The sequence below is a fragment of the Molothrus aeneus genome, chromosome 12, assembly GCF_037042795.1.
Source record: "Molothrus aeneus isolate 106 chromosome 12, BPBGC_Maene_1.0, whole genome shotgun sequence".
NCBI lineage: Eukaryota > Metazoa > Chordata > Aves > Passeriformes > Icteridae > Molothrus > Molothrus aeneus.
Window position 1 is genome coordinate 10,838,140 of NC_089657.1, and position 15,047 is coordinate 10,853,186.

General features: G+C 46.4%; 1 non-coding gene across 1 annotated transcript; it reads right to left on the reverse strand.

Moving 5' to 3' along the window:
* Positions 1-1,563: 1,563 nt before the first annotated feature.
* On the reverse strand, positions 1,564-1,646 carry TRNAL-UAA (transfer RNA leucine (anticodon UAA)). The gene has a single exon. It is a non-coding gene; the product is annotated as a tRNA-Leu (tRNA).
* Positions 1,647-15,047: the final 13,401 nt, after the last annotated feature.

The following is a 15,047-nucleotide window of genomic DNA, read 5'->3' on the forward strand; positions in this document are numbered from 1 at the left end:
CAACAGTTTTGTAAAGTGGATAAGCACCCTCAAGGGGACTGAAACACACAGAACCCACACCTCTTGGGCAGTAAAAACACAAGCTTTGTGAGAATATGGATCAACAGAGAAGCTTAAATGAGGAGATTTCAGTTTTGAACTCAACAGAAGCCACCAAATGCCTTTGACACATGAACTAGACAGGAGTCTGACTCCAAGCCATCAGAGGCAAAGACTTGACCCACAGTGCTGCTGAGACCCCCTGGGATATCTCAGAGATGTGTTTGTCATTCTTTGCATCACTTAATGACTGAGGTTAGTTGCAATTAGTCAACTATAGGAGATATGCACAAAATTTCCCTCCCAGCACTAATCGAATGGGAGAGGAGCAGAGTCCTGGGAGTCCTCCCCTGTCCTCTCCTCTGGGTCTTGCCCCATTTGTTATATGGCCACTCATAAGGCCCTTTAAGACTTCCTGGAGGCCACCATCTGATTCTCACGTATCAGAGAGAGCCAAAGATCTCAACGTGCAACTTTTAATTGAGCTGTATCATCTGCCACAAACATGAAATTAATGGTCCTACATCATAATCATAAATTCATACATAACCCCATGCACCAGCAAATAACTCTTTGCAGTGATACTACAATGGTAAGCTGATTTGCAAGAAGTGCACGCTTCCCAGGAATCCTAATTAACCAAATTAACACCATCACTTCAAATCATGTCCCAGCAGTAGGACATTTCCGATTGGCCTCAGGCTGGAGCAAAGCAGCCAAATGAAAACCTGACAGCATCTCTGTGAGTCCAGCAGCCTCACCCTCTGCTGGGGGAAGTATCTGCGGCCATCCATGCACACAAGGAAGGGAGCAAAAGCCTCGTGAGCATTTGGAGGCGCTGACCCAAAACAGAGCACGGCACAGTGACCCTGTGCAGCAGAGGAGCAGCTCTCAGCTCCTCAGGCATTTCCCAAACCTAACCAGCAGTATGAGGAACACCATGCTCTCTTCTTCCAGGGGGTTGTGACACTGCCAAATCCCCTCAGAGAGTGACAAATGTTGCTTTGGGTGAGTCTGCAATGGGTCTGGGGTCATGGGGCAGGGCTGATAAAAGGAACAGACTTTAGAAACCCCAAACTTGTTTCCCTGAACCCACTTGTTCACACTGGTTTCCCCTTGTGACTTGCCCAAAATATTTAGTGCTCAACACCTTTTCTTTCCCCCCTTCTGGGTAGTCAGGTTTTTCTATTTCTGCCACAGGAAAAACAAGTCACTATTTTGGGAGCGTGTGGGATTCAAGCCTATGACTGTCTCAGCACTCCCTGCACGGAAGAGGATATCCACAGCCTGTGTGCCAGAGGGACTGGCTTGTGCCTCTGTGCATATTCAGCCTGGATGGCAGGGAGGCCCAGTCCCACCAGGGTCCTCCCACTGGAGCATGGAATGGCCTCAGCTCCCCAGGCACAGGGACAGAGATCCCATTCCTGCTCTGAAGTGATGCTCCAAAAGGATCCCATCCCTGCTCTGAAGTGGTGCTCCAAAAGCTGGGCTGGGAACTTTGGACCCGGAGGAAAAGGAGGCTCCTACCAGAAGTGGGGTTCGAACCCACGCTGGCATGCACCCATTGGATCTTAAGTCCAACGCCTTCACCACTCGGCCATCCTGGTGGGCTCTGGCCTCTCCCCTGGCCCACCAGCTCCTCCCTGAGAGCTCACACCTCACCAAGCACTTGGGGTCCCAACCCAGGACACTTCCCAAGCCCAGTGACACCATTCCCTCCTCACTGCTATCTTTAACATCTCCGGCAGCTGATGGAACATCTCATTAGGAGAGAGCTGGTTTCATGGGCCATGAAGAATGGCACAGGCCCTGTGTGCACCCTAGATCCTCATGAAAGAGCCACAGTCACTGGTGGTGATGCCAACAGGGACCCTGGAGCAGGAGGGACATCTCTGGGAGGTCCCTCCTGACTCCACTGGGTCCTCAGGGGAAGGGAGCAGCTCTGACAGCCTGGCAGCTCTCAGCCAGACACAGCACACAGTTAAAGCCCTGGCCCTGCACCCCAGGTGCCACTCCTGACCCCCTCCTGTCTGCATGAAGTACTCTGCTAGTGCATTTAGCTGGGACAGACAGTGGTACAGGAAGGTCTTTTTTTTTCCTTTTGGATGAGCTGCAGCTTTGTTCCTATAGTCTAGAGAGAAGAAAAAAACACAGGCACCACTATTGAACATCATGGGATTCAAACCCACAACCCCTAGGTGCCCATGTGCAGGAAGTCTTTAGCCCTTAAGCCACAGAAGCCTGATAATTTCTGTTTCTGAATTCAGCCATCCTCCATATTCTCAGGCCAACACTTTCACACAGGGATGCTATCCCAGAGAAACCCTGCCAGGCCCTTTCACCAGAGCGTTCTGTCTGCTCTCAGCCAGGCTGTCCTGGTCCTGTCCTGCTTCAGTGTGAGAGCAATTTCCTCCTTTCTTCCACGGGGACCACTCATTGCTGCGCCCTGGGGTAGCTGAGCCACTTGGAGGGCTTCTGATTGGCTGATGGGAAGGTGAGAGGCACCAAAAAGGGATATTTCTCAGCCTCCAAAGAGGGTGACACAGAGCTCCTCAGTCTGGGGGGGTCACCCTGGCCTCCAGAGTTAATTCACATGTACTAGGAAAAAGGCAGCAATATTCCAGACATCTCATGAGGGAATGCTGCCTGTCCTCGGCTCAGCGGAGGACTGGGTCAACCAATTCATATGCTGACAGCAGGAGGAAAACTCACAAGAGGGGACAGAAACTTTCCCTTTTTACCCTGTTCATTACAGCCACAGCAATCTGCCGTGCTGGTCTGTGTGTGCAGAATCACAGCACAGCATCCCTGGATGCCTCCAGCTGCAGCACCCACATTAATATCAAATGAAGTCATGCTCACAAAGGGTGTTGTGCTCGCCAGCTCCCGAGGAATCTGCTCCTAATGAGCGACTTCAAAGCATTAATGAGCTTGCAAAGCTCTCCTCTTCGTTTACAGAGCTGGATCTCACACGCTTGGCATTAAGACAGGGGTCACCCGTCAGCAGAGGAGAATGCGTGTGCATGTCAGCAAATATAATATATTTGTCATCCTCCAAGAAGCAAAGATTAATCATGCCCTCCCAAAAAGGAAGTTTTTATGCCACATCTTCTCTTCACAGCATGGAGAGAAAGGACCTGCCCCCAAGGATGTCCATAACCCACACTGCTCAGATCCCCAAAGAGCCCAGCTTTGAAGTTAACAACCCACCTTAACCCCTTGGGTCCAGGCTGTGAAATGCTACTTGAATTGGCAGCTCGAGGGATGAATAAAGTGGTGGAATTCTGCTCCAGTGAAGGTTTAATGCATGCATGGAGGGAGGGAGTGGTATGGATGTGTGAGAGAGCAGGCTTGACTGATGCTTCCTGCTCCAGGGCATCCATCCAGCACAGGCAGGGAAGGGAGATGCTGGCCCAGAACAGCAGGGCTGCACAATGCATCTGCTGCTCTCTCCAGGGGCCAGACACAACCCCCTCCAAGCCTCCCTGAGCTCACCATAAATCCTTGTGTTGAAACAGCCTCCAGTGCCTGGCCAACAGCCCGTTTGCACCCATTTGAGGAGCGGAGCCCATCCATTGTGCTGAACTGGGAGAGAGCCACACAATCAAACTGTGGAAAGGGACCAGCCTGAGCACAGACCTGCTGCTGGGCACTGATTGCCCTTCCTCCAAAGCCCCTGAGCCTTTTCAGCCTTTCCAGAGCCCTCTTTTTGGCTGGTGTTTCTGCTGGTGCAGGGAGGGTTGGACGATGAGATACGAGCCTGTTCTTGCCCAACCTTCAGACAATGTCCACGTACAGCCTACAGAGGAACTGGAGTGGGGACAGCTCAGCTTCCCTGGCCGGGCTCAGACTTACCATGACACGTATCCAAGGGGGTCACAGGCACAACCTGTCTGTGTTTAAAAATTCAGCTCCTTCCCAGGGTCTGCCCTGGCTGTGCATCATCCACAAGGTTGGTTGGCTTCACCTGCAAACCTGCACAGAGCCCTGGCTGGGTCTGGAGTCAGCCTTGCCTCTGGCAGGGTTGTAATATCAGCTGAATTACATGTACTGTCTTGGATGTCTCCTGTGCAATCCCAAGCCAGGCTGGCTGTACCTTGCTTGCAGTATCCCCACGAAATGTCAGCAGGAAGATGACACAGCAGCTATAGGCTTTCAGAACACATGTTCTGCCAGAGAAAGACAATAATGTCCTGAAGTCAGAAAGGTGTCATCCTTTGGTTCAGAAACACATTGGCAATGTTAACTGGAAAGCTGTTTCTCCCCTCTTCTCCCTCTAAAGGAGATCTTCTGGCACTTGGTGTCTATTCAGTAGGTCTGTGTTTAATTTAAATAGCCTCTGGAGGCAACTCTGTCCCACATGCTAATACTGCAGCTGAAGAGTGGCTGATGGGTAATTAATAAAAAAATCCAAAGCCTTAAAGTTAAGAGCAATGTAGAGTAAAGAATGACACTTCGAGGGATTTCAGGCCGAAACTGCTCCATTTTATTAATGTGGGGGCAAAAATATTCTCAATATCATTGCTTTAGAAATTAGTTGGAAAAAGGGGAAAAGTGGGACAGTGTTCTCATCTGTGCTCCTCTTGTGCCCTTCCCCTGCTATGAAAGCAGCTCAGCACTGTGCTCCCTTTGGAGCTCTTTGACCTGAAGTTTTGGCAGCCCTGCCAGGGTCATCTTAGGTTAAACATGAGATGACAGCTTGGCTCCACCTTGTGCCCTAGGCTTGTGGGGAAACTTCATGCTGCTTATAGCTGTGTCCATGTAGAAATTAATGGGGAAGCTCTTAGGACTTTGTCAGATTTAAAACACACTACTGATGTCCCTCGTGTCTGGGAACTACCACATTTTGAGAGTAGCTGGAGTTCATTGACAAAAAGAAGAGTTGAACAGCATTCCTGTTTAACTGGGCCTCAGTAGGTTTAAGAACAAACAGGCAAGCTAGCACAGAAGATCACTCTTGCTCCCTGTCTTTTCTCCCTCTTGAGAGGCAATTCAGGAAACCAAGCCAGCCTTTCTTTGTATTCACAGGGTTTTTTTATAGGATGGCTAGAAAATTCATGTACTGCTATGGGTAAAGGCTTATATTCTGCAGAATTTGACATGATGCCCTGCTGCTGGTTGGCACAAATCAGCCCCTGTGGAACTACAAACCTTATGGTGCTGTGTAGCTCCAGAGGAAAGGTTTTCCATGTAGCTTGCAAGTACTGGTGTTTGGCCAGAAAACCAAAGACCACTTACTGTGGGCACACAGACTTGATTAAAAACCAGTGGAGTTGTGCAATTATGGGAGGTTATTTATCCCAGAGGGAAAATATGTCTTCTTTTTTGAGTAAATTCTTTCAAAAAACCAACAAAACCCCCATCAAACCAAAAAGCAATGCAGCTACCAGAGCTAAAGCAGTAAGTCACAGACAATAACAGGTTTGGCTACTTTCTCCTTCTCAGGAGTGGTGTCCCAGATGTTAAAAGTTTTCCACAAGGTATCTCTAGTCTAAATTATTCTCCCAGTTATTTTCTGCAAACATTTCTTGGACAACAGACAGTTTCTCAAAAAATTAATCTTGAAGGTTCAAAGTAGCCTGGCTTTGCATCATTGTTTCTGCTTTGATTCTGAGTGGGCTCATAAGGAGGTATCAGGAATGAATGGTGATGGTTCAGCCTTTCAAAGTCATCAACCACCCATATTCAATTATTCCTAAAGATGTTCTGGACAGGATGCACAAGTAGTTCATCAATATTTTACCTTTTTCAGTGTGAATTAGATTTTGTGAAGGATACCATCATGGGCACATCTCTTCCTTCCATATGTCTTCCAAACAGAAAAAATGAGTCACAGCTTTGCAGAAGGGAAAACTCAACAACACATCAAGAATCACAGTGCTGTGGTACTGATGCCTCAGATGCTGGGTGCCCAAACCATGAAGTCATAAAAGGACCTGATGTAAATAAGACATTTGCTGCGTGTTCATGTGTTCCTGCCCAATGCAGTCAGTCAGCTTTTCTACAGTCACTGCAGAGAGAGAAACTCAACCAGTTCTGACTTGAGGCACATGATCCCTTCCAGCCCCACTCTCCATGCCTGCATTTCAGCATGTATTGATCACCAGATGTGCATAAACCAGGCTCTGTAAGAGCATTCCAAAATCACACTAATAAAAACCAACGTGTAACTTACTTTTGGCTGCCTTTTCACATGACAGAGGAGTTAGCTCTGGTAAACAACAGCTCAGTGGAGAACTCCATCCCTTCTGGGACCATAACTTAGGAAATATTGCAGTAGCTCTCCTCTGAATCAACCCAGGGAGGCAAAATGAGGTGACTGAGTTACACGTGGACAAACACCAGTAGAAGAGGTTCACCTTTGTCAAAAAAGTCTCCTGCAATTATTCACATACCTTGGACAAAAGTGCTGGAATGAATGGGAAAAACCTTTTGCTCTCCACCTGCAGCATCAGCAGTGCCCACTCCTGCTTGTTAGCTGAGCAGGGAAACGTGCAGGCGACAGATCACATCCCAGATGTCAAGGTGCATCTGCATGAATTCCTAAAATGACATGTGTTCTTTAGCCCAGAGCTTGGCTCCAGGCTAAGAGCTAAATTTGATGTTCTCTGCGGCTAAAACTTCTTCAAAAACCATTCTGGGTTAATTAGGGAAGGGAAATTTTGGCTGCAGTCTGTTCAAGAAGATTGACTTGGGAAATGGTATGAAAGTCATGGTTTTTGCAAGAGCAAAGAGAAATAACAGACTCATTTCTAAAAGCCCTGCACCTAAGAACTTCAGAAAAGTGCAGAACTTCACTGAAATACAATAAAAGGGATTGCCTAAAAGCAGAACATCTCCTTTGGCTCCACGTACCATCTCCCAGAGGCACCACATCATTCCTGCTGCTCACAAAACAGCTTCTGCCTCCTTTTAATAGTTTTATTTTTAGGCTTCTCATATCTAATTCTCCCTTTTTCCTTATGTAAGGTGCTTGGAAAGGCTGCAGTGTCAAATAATAATTACATCAGAGAAAATTTAGAATCCACAGTGTTAAAATGAGCCTGCTCTTGACAAGTGGATGGATGTGGGAAGTGAGGGGATACCATTTTGTGGAAGAGAGCACCCAGCTGGCAGCGTAGCAGCATCTCTGGTGGGCTGGGGCACCCGCCCTCAGCTGTGGGCAGGCTCAGCCTGGAGCACATCAGTTCATGCCTGCACTGGCGTGGGATGAGATGCAGCACTTGCTCAGGCAGTGCTGGCAGTGCCTTTCCCCAGAAACAACCTTGAACTAGGCTTAAAATGCAGTTTTGCCATCCACTAACCACCCCTGGGTGGGCTAAAGTGTGTGTGCCTATCTATAGCTTCACCTCAATAAGGATCAGGCATTCCTGGAGCCAGGATTCACCCCCATAACCACCATTATTCTGCTTACATTACAACTGAAAGAAGGAAAATATCTGTCTGCTTCACCCAGTCTGTGTTTCTGAGGGTATGGGTACCTACCTCAGGCAGCATCCCAGCCTTTATAACTTATTCCCCACCATCTGTGCTGAAGTAACTGGACACATATCTGCTCTGCTAAATTAAATTGTTTTAAAGTTAGAACTCAAACTGACACAACACTGAATCTTGGACTATGCCCAAGTATTGCCACTGCCAGGTTGTTAAAGGAACTCACTGGTGATAATCTCCAAGCACCTGCATTGTGTTTTCCAGCAAATAATCAGATTAGAGTGAATTTGATCTGCCACCCATAAAAGCAATGTGGAAATCACAGATGACTGAGACTCCTGTGGGTGATCAAAAACTGATGGGAAGACCAGGAAAATATTTTCCTCTCTAAAAGAGAGCATCACTTGCATTACAGTGGATTCCAAGTAGAAATATTAAAATGCTGACAGGTATCTGCTATCTGTCATGCAATGTCTAAAATCAGGTTGTGGAGAAGAGTAGGTGTAGAGAGTGAGCTCACACATAGTATATACAAGAAGTTTTCTAGGGATAACAAGTTTATGGAATATATATATTTTTCTCCATATGGGTTCCCAGCTGGACTTTTTTGCCACGTTGGAAGACACCAACTTTCTAAAAACATCAATAATGTCAAAATTCATGATTGTCCTAATTAGAAGTGACCTTTGAAGGGAACTGCTGAAGGCTGAGCACTCACCTGCTTCTGTGAGCTTTCCCCTGCCTGCCAGGGGACACCACGACCATTTCTGTTTCCATTTGTCACCTCATGACTCATGCTCATGCTACCAAGGCAAAGGGAAAAGAGGCTTGTGAAAGAGAAGGAGGGCAAACCTGTGAAGTTCAACAGCTTCAGATCCACAGTCAGTCTTCTGCCTGGCATTTGACACCCTTAATTTTGCTTTTCCTGATCCATTTCATTCCCATCAGCTGGCTCCTGTCCTTCCCATCCTTTGCTCCTCCCACAGAACAGAGGCCTTTGAGGGGCAAGGACATCTCCAAGAGGAACTGGCCACCAGGAGAGCGTACAACACAAGCAAGCTATCTCAAATCACGTGGCTGGTGGCTTCCTGCGAAACTGGAAAACAAACTTCTGGAGTTAAAAAGATAGAAAAAAGGTAGTTCTTCAAATTTGTGCCAGTTTGCTGCAACTATGATTTTTTTTAACACTGGGTTTTAGAAGAGCCACAGTGAAATGAACACCACAGCCCTTCTGAACATCAAGCACTTCTCTCCAATGGCTTCTTTCAGAACTTCTGATCATAAACAACAGTCAGACAAACTCTAACATATTTCATTCTTCATTTGCTTCCTTTTGATTGGACTTTCTTGTGTGTTTGGGTTTTTTAAAAGTAAGATATATTCTTTCTTCTGGGATTTACAGCCTGAGTTTGTAACAATTAGGCAAAGTAAGCCATGTGAAGATTTTTTATGATCTGCTTTAAACATAAAGTTTTGGAAAGTAGACAATGAAATTATTATTATTTTGCTGAACAACTGTGTTAAAGCGCAGGGGAAAGACTCTACAGACACTACTATTTGTTTATTTGGCTTTCAATAGCTATGACAAAGCAAATAACAGCTTTGGTCTTGGTCCACAATTGACTTAATTGGGAACACCTCCAATTGTATGTCCTAAAAAGCTCCTAATTAGCAGCTGAGCACAGGATAAACTAGGTAGTGTGTGTTCATTTGTGTTCCAAGAGGACCAGCCAATACAGAACAGAGTTAACCGAAGATCCAAAGGCATCTGATTTAATGTGTACACATGCAAGTAGGGATGTGTGGATGTGTGTGCATGTTCTGTCCTGTCCTGTGTCCCTAAAGCACCCAGCACGAGGGGCTGGGCTCCCTAAAGCATTCCCTACTCAACTGGGACCCAGTCTGAAAACTCCAGAGAGTCTTTTCTGGGGACTTTTGCTGCCTCCAGCAGTCTCTGGGTCAAGGTCTGCTGGGAAATGTTTGCCACTGCCTTCCCTGGCTAATTTCAGAGAGCTCCCAAGGAGATTCCCTCTCTTTAATTTACTATTCAAGCCCCTCACACTGCAGGAAAATACTCAGAGCACTGGAGGAAGAAATGGTCCAGATATGAGCAGTGAAGGCACAGGGAAAGGAAACACAGGTGTGAAAACATCTGCTTTGTAAAAAGAATGTTTCTGGGGGAAACAGTGGGGACAGTGCTAGAAATCATACACCTAGGCCAGCAATTCAGACATCCAAAGAACACACTGAGAAGCGTGGGCAGCAGAAGAATGGGATGAGACAAAGCTTACATCAGAGTGAGAAAGCACAGTCAGAGTCCTTTAACATATGCCTGCAATACAGGCCCAGGATCAGGGCTCCATCTCTTGCCTGCCTGATGGTCCCCCAAAATGAGTTCATGCATCTCAGTCCATCTTTAGTTTACTAAAAGCCTGCAGCACCCATCCTTGGCAGGACAGCTGGTGATGCTGGGGAACAGCACATCCACACCAAAGGGGAAGATTGGTAACTCAAGCAGGCAGCAGCTGTGTTTCAGTCCTTAGCGGCATCTGGGACACTTAAGGTTGATGGATAAAAGCAGGGGGCTGCAAGACTGGTGCTCAAAAACTGACAGGACTGCTGGGTGCAGAAACAGAGGACAAGCCAGTGGCAGAGCATTTTCCTGAAGTGCAACATTAGTCCTCCTGTGGAGATGGATGAGGGAGAAGTTTTGTAGCAGCTGTCCATGCTGCCTTCTTTCTGCTTTCCTTCTCTAAAGCACTAACATGGAGAGGAGGGTCTGGTCATGTCCTCCTGTCTGTTGAGGGACAGCCACCCAAAATTTTGGCAACTCCTGTATAGCTACATCGAGCTGGATGTGAGAAGCAGGGAGATGGTGACACACTGCCCAGCCTCACACAAGTGCCTAAGCCCAGCACAGGGATGGGAACACAGCAGTCTTGTACCCACACTCATGGAGAAAGGCAGGACATGCTCCACCAGGGGGAAGAGCTCTGTTAGGTGCAGGTATCTCCCTCCAGCTCTCTTGCCTGGCAGGTGAAAAACAAGTGGTGCCATAAGGCCAGCAAGTGTTGAACAAAAGCCCTTCCTTCTTTCAGCACTCTGCTCTGCTGTTTGCACGACTCCATGAGGCAGATTGCTATCTCTTATTAACTAAATAAACAAGCAGCAAAAGTTGAGCAAAACGGAAACACATGCACAGCTTGTCTGCAAATAGAGACAAACGCCTCCAGCGCGTGGCTGCACCCAGCTGTCTGCCTGTTACCTGCTTAAACAGCTCTAATTTCCCATTAAGGTCAATGCAATCAGAGCCTCTCCTCCCAGCTGGAAAACCTGGCTAATGAAACACTCAGGCTTGTGTGGAGTCCATTTCAGTGCATCAGCAGAGCATTCTGAGGAGCTGAGGTGGGTGCCCTGGCCCCTCTCCCACGAGGGTGAGTCTCCAGCCCAGACTGCAGGAGAAGGGCTGGGCAGGGGCTGCTCTGCAGTCTCCTGCTGAAATGATGGGGGCACTTCCAGCTTTCAGCCAGGGCATTCTGCTGCCTGAATAATCCCACAGTGGAGAGAGAGTGCAGAGAGCAGCAGAGCCCTGCCCAGCTCTGTGTTCCTTTCTCCTGGATATTCCAACTGGCTCCACTTCTATCCAGCTTATGCATCCCTTTCCTCTATCATTCACACAGTACCCTGAAAACATACATGGGCTGAGTAAACTGTCTTTAAATATAATCTGAAGGGTTTGACTTTGGAGCTTCATTTTTTACTCTTCAGTTTCTTTTAGCTTCTCCTTTCCAAACACTGGAGCTCCTGACCAAGTTTTAATGAAGTCCATCCATGAGGGTGACAAACAGCTAGACAATGACCACTTGTATGAAGGGAGGTATTTGACCTGATCTACATTCTCCATGTTGCTTAAAATGAAATTTAATAAATTTAAAAAATCAAAACACCCATAGTCTTTCATGCCTTCAAAGTAACTGTTCTGAGGATAATTTAAAGTATTGAGACATTGATTCACTAAACATTGTTGGCCTGCTTACATGTGGGCAGGCAAAGTCACCCATTATTGGTGATTTATTAGCTGTAGCTGTTTCTTTGATCTTCTCCAACATCATGCTCTCAATATCCTGCTCCCATGAGGCAGCAGGGACAGCAGCCCTTTCCAGACTTTCATAATATTGTGACTTACATTTCCTGTCCATGGAATCACCTCCACTTAAGACACTGCTTTTTACTGGATTCAGGGGAATCTTCCAGAGCCCTACAATATATGCAAAACCAGAAGTTACTCTTGGATTGAGAAATTATTATACCAGCACCTCTAAATTGCTTTTAGCGGCTTTCTGTGCTGCCTCAGGCTCAGAAGTGCTTAGTTTGCTGACAAAAATCATAGACTTGTACACATTGGAGATGGAAAAGCCCTGCTAGCTTCAGCTAGTCCATTTCTCCTACCAGGGAGGGAGTATTCCCAGCAATCTGCTTTCCCTGCTACTTTGTCTTGTCTATTTTTAAACATCCCATGTAGCAAAAATACATTTAGATTGTCAGGAATTCAGAGCCAAGTTAGCTGTGGAAGTACCAGCTGTAGCCTAACCTGCTTTGTCTAGTGGCAGCAGCTAAATTGCTCTCTGCTGCCTTTGAAGTCAATGGTAAAAGTCTTATTGGCTTCTGTGGGAGCATTCTCAGGCCTTTGGTACGGATGATTGGAGCAAATAGCTATGGAGCACTGATAAGCCATTCTTACACTATCACTTTCCAGGCCATAACTGCATTTTAATAGGCAAGAAATTGTCTCAGCAGCAGTCAGGGTGCAATAACAGCAAAGCCATGTGGAGCACACAACACACTGGGTCTGCACTGAAGTGATTCCTGCCATGACCACACAAAGTCATATCCACAGCCCCAAACAGGTCTGGTGAAATGTGTGATCCAGGGGGAGCAGGCAGAGCAGCCCCTTTTGTACCTCCTTGATTCTAGAGTCTGTTCCTAGATAGCTCCAATGTGTTTTCCTTTTTCCCTTTTGCTGTTTCATTTATCATGAATGAAGGGGGCTGGTCACATTAGTGTCCCCTTTACCCATCTATCATGCCTTGACTAGAATATAGCACAGGTATGGCACTGCCCTATTGTTTTGGCCAAAGAACAAAAAAAAAATCAGTTGTTGAATCACAGAAGTTAAGATGTTACCATATAAAACTTGAATCACTTTTTCCAGGATAAAACTGCCAACAGCTACCCTGTGAGATGGAGCACTCAGCAGTGGCAGTGACACAGCCCCAGTACAGCTCAGTCCTTTTGCTTTCTCTTTTAATTTCAGTAACAATGGCAGGTAGTGAGAGCCAGGGTTGGATTTAATTTAACTGTTGTTGTGCTCTACTGGGACAACTTCCTCTGCCTCCACATTTCCTGTCTGGAAGTTCTCCCAAAAGGATGGATTAACCAATATATGACCTGTATGGGAAATGCACTTTATTGAAGCTATTTTTCTAGGGTGGAGCTGAACAGCTGTTTAACAGTACATAGCTGCACTGCGTGAGACATGGTAAAAACACAAAAAATAACTGTATTCAGGTATAACCAGGACGTAAGGAGGCAGAGATAATTATACTGTGCTGTAATTTTTGCCTGTATGCAGAGGGTACTGTCCTTGTGTGACAAAGCATGGGGTACCACAGCATAACAATCAGCACAAGGGAAGGGACTTTCTTGTGCCATAAATACAGATTGATTAATACCATCATGGCAGGTCCCAGCATCCTGGCAAGGACAGCTTAGATGCTAAAGCTCTGTGGGCATAGATATCTGTCCAAAAACTGTTTTTTTTCACATGATGGAAGCAGCCTGTGGGAACAGCTGTGATGGAGACCAAGCACAGCTCAATCCTCTCATTTATATAAGGCTACACCAATCAATAAGGGCCATAAGTGTCCCAGAAACAATCCCACACTAACTTCATGGCAATCCCTATCTGTAGGCATCCCAGGTCATTTGTCTGTACACAGGGAGCTGTTGGCTGCTGGGAGCTGCCACTGCCATCCATGGAGCACAGTCCCACGGCTGATGGCTCCTGTACCAGGCCATGAAGAACCATCTCTGGGTGGCAGCACGAGGCTGCACAGCCCAGGCAGCCTCAGCATGGGAGATGGAAGCATCCAGAATCCCTTCCAGAAATTTCAATAAAGTCCCTGCTTCCTGTTCGCATCCCTTCCTCCCCTCCGTAGCAGGTTAGCAGTGCAATTCAGTTATTGCAAATTTACATCAGGGCTGGAGACATGAGAAACTGAGCAGAGGCTTTAAAAGCCACTTTTTTTTTTTTTTTATAAAGCCTGCCATAAACCACCAGCCAGATTTACCATAAGTTTCCTCTGTGTGCACATGAGTTATATGCACAGTAAGTGTCCCATCATCATGAATTCTGCCCGTGTTCCTCTTTAACAGCCCTGATCATAGGGAATTCATTTGGTCTCCATATAGCTGTCACCTGTATTACCAGAGTGATTTCATTCTAATTTAGCATTACTTAATGGTGAAGATAAAGTTAAGTGTTAGCCATGTGGGTCCTTTCTTGGCTTCTCTCTCTCTGACACAGCAAGACTGTGACTGCAGGGTGTTTTATGACCAATAATCCAAAAGAGCAGGGAAAATAAGGAGCAGCAAATATCAACTGCTTGTCAATCATCCACTGTCTTTCAGCTGAAATGGTTATACCTGGACCTCTGACCTTTTCTTCTGCCATCTCTGATCCCCATGTTTGTTTGGAGTTCTTTAGGTACTGCAACCACAAAAATATATTTTTTAGAGGTTCAGGCTTAGGAAGCCTGCAGTGGTTACCCACAGAGAGAGGAAACTGTGGTATAGAAAGCCATACCTAATGGCTGCAGTATAGCAGCCAAATTACAACCAGCCCTACAAGCTGACTGAACACATGGAAATGCTGTGGGGAAATTGAGGGGGTTTATAATATCAGTTATACAGCAACAAGTGATTTGTCTCCCAAGCCCCTGTGCCCCCTCCCCCCTTTTCCTCTGGCTCAGAAAGGTAATCATTCTGTATATATCATGAGCTTGTTTAAACTGGAGATGAAAAGCTACAAAAGTGCAACTTAATTGAACTCTGCATTGTGTTATTACAAATGCTGCCGACCTCACTTGCAGTCCATTATCAGAGGGTTCTGCTGAATGCTTTAATTAAAGACAATAAGGCTAATAAAAAGACATCATTTTCTTGTCTTCAGCACTGCTGGAGAGTTGGGGCTGATGAGATTATTTCCTGTTAATGCTCTTTTGTTGTTGTTTTTAAATCTTTTTCTCCCCATGGTTCGCAAATACTGTCTGAGCCTGAGTTGTACTAGAATCATTACGAACAAGAAAAAAACAGCTTTGCCTCTAAAATGCTCACTAATATTTGACAAGCAGAGCTCCTCTTCCTGATGATTTCCAGTGCCTTACTCACAGTATCACTGCCTTTTGCTGTCAGATGCAGTCCCAGAGAAGGACAAAGCTTCCCCACACAGGCCCAGGTGCCCATATGGACCAGAAGGATGCGCTCTGCCCGCGGCACCCGTTTGCAGGGAGGAC